This window comes from Haplochromis burtoni, unplaced genomic scaffold (genome assembly GCF_018398535.1).
Source record: "Haplochromis burtoni strain Fernald_Lab_line unplaced genomic scaffold, NCSU_Asbu1 Contig_8, whole genome shotgun sequence".
Classification (NCBI taxonomy): Eukaryota; Metazoa; Chordata; class Actinopteri; order Cichliformes; family Cichlidae; genus Haplochromis; species Haplochromis burtoni.
The window spans coordinates 3,935,930-3,937,463 of record NW_024582369.1 but is presented as its reverse complement, the minus strand read 5'-3'; the positions used below and the strand labels follow the sequence as shown (position 1 = coordinate 3,937,463).

At 36.4% G+C, this 1,534-nt stretch overlaps 1 protein-coding gene across 1 annotated transcript in view; it reads left to right on the top strand.

Moving 5' to 3' along the window:
- Nucleotides 1–1,534, top strand: part of ppp1r14c (protein phosphatase 1, regulatory (inhibitor) subunit 14C) — a 25,629-nt gene that overhangs the window by 21,510 nt on the left and 2,585 nt on the right. The window lies entirely within an intron of this gene.

Sequence of the window (1,534 nt, the reverse complement as noted above, 5' to 3'; positions counted from 1 at the left end):
TCTATGAGCAGCAAATATGTAAGTACCGCACAGCACACCTTCATTCACCAAGTACTGGTTAGCTGTTTTCCAGAAATAAAGAATATTGGGTATATTCGTCGGGTGAGGAATACGAAACTTGGAATTTAAAAGCGCAGGTCTTCAGTTCTTTAGGAAGATTTTCAAAGTTTTTCATAAAGAATATAAACGTTATATAAAATATGAATATTGTAAAACAGCATAATTTTAAAAAAAATCTTATTTTGCTGAACTTTTTCCTAAATGTATGTATAAAAAAATTAATATTTTTCTTAAATTAATTTGGCGGTGTTTGTATACATACGTACGTACACACACACACACACACACACACACACACACACACACATTGTAATCCCTCGAGTCTGGAGTAGCCCAGATGCCATTTTGAACACAATCCCACATAGATGACATGGACTAAGGACAGTGAAAAGCAGAGGCAATGGAGAGAGAAGGTGAATTGTGACAATTGGAAGCAAATGATGAAGAAAGGATGAAAGTAAAAGAAAGAGAGCACTGTTGGTGAGAGAATGACAGGGGATGAAAGAAGCTGTTACAAATGGTGAAGGATAGATGAGACCTCTAGATAGAGGAGGAGGAAAAGAAGAGAGTGACAAGAGGAGGGAGGTATCAGTAATTAGGGCACGATAAGTGTCACCTCTGTTACAATTGTGAGGTTTATATTTCAGCATATTCTCGATCCGAGTCACACCATCGCAGACTTTTATAGAGCCATTAGATCAAGATGAGGAATCTTTTTCTTCCATCCTTTTCTGACTTATTGCCTCATAAACTGGCATTTCTTTTTTGTGACTTAAAAAGCAATACCCATATGACTGGGGTTGGCCAGTGTTTGTTTTCTGTTTGGTACAAATTCTTTTTTTCCTTTCCTACAGTACTACGCTTAAGACTCTAGCCACCACTCATTTTTTATGTTTCGGTGCCAATAAACCAGATTTCCTTGTAATTAAAGTGGTCTTGAACAACAGTACTTCAGGCTTTCTGAAGGTCTTTCAAAGTTTTCCTGTTGCTTTTTCACTTATTTTTAGTCCAGTCATTATACCTGACTATTTTCAGAGGAATGTTTTTGGTTTGCTTTTGCTGAACACAGACCTATGAATCATCTAAGCATAAAAAAAGCACCGATTCAAGGAATGAATCACTGTTGTGTTTACACATAACAAATAACTTTGCAATTACCTGTTACAATTTTTAATTGTATCTTTAGGAACTGTGTTATTAGGTCATTCGGCAGAGTAAATATGGTTGTGTGTATAACCTGTCTTCTGTTAGTTGTATATTTATTAAGCCATTAGACAAAGGATTCAGGATTCAGCCTGCAAAATCAAACAGAAACTAAAGAAATTTTATAGATTTGAATTATGGCCTTCTGATGCAAATCTCGTTTGATAATTGCTTAAGCTCGATTTGTGTGTGTGTGTGTGTGTGTGTGTGTGTGTGTGTGTGTGTGTGTGTGTGTGTGTGTGTGTGTGTGTGTGTGTGTGTGTGTGTGTGT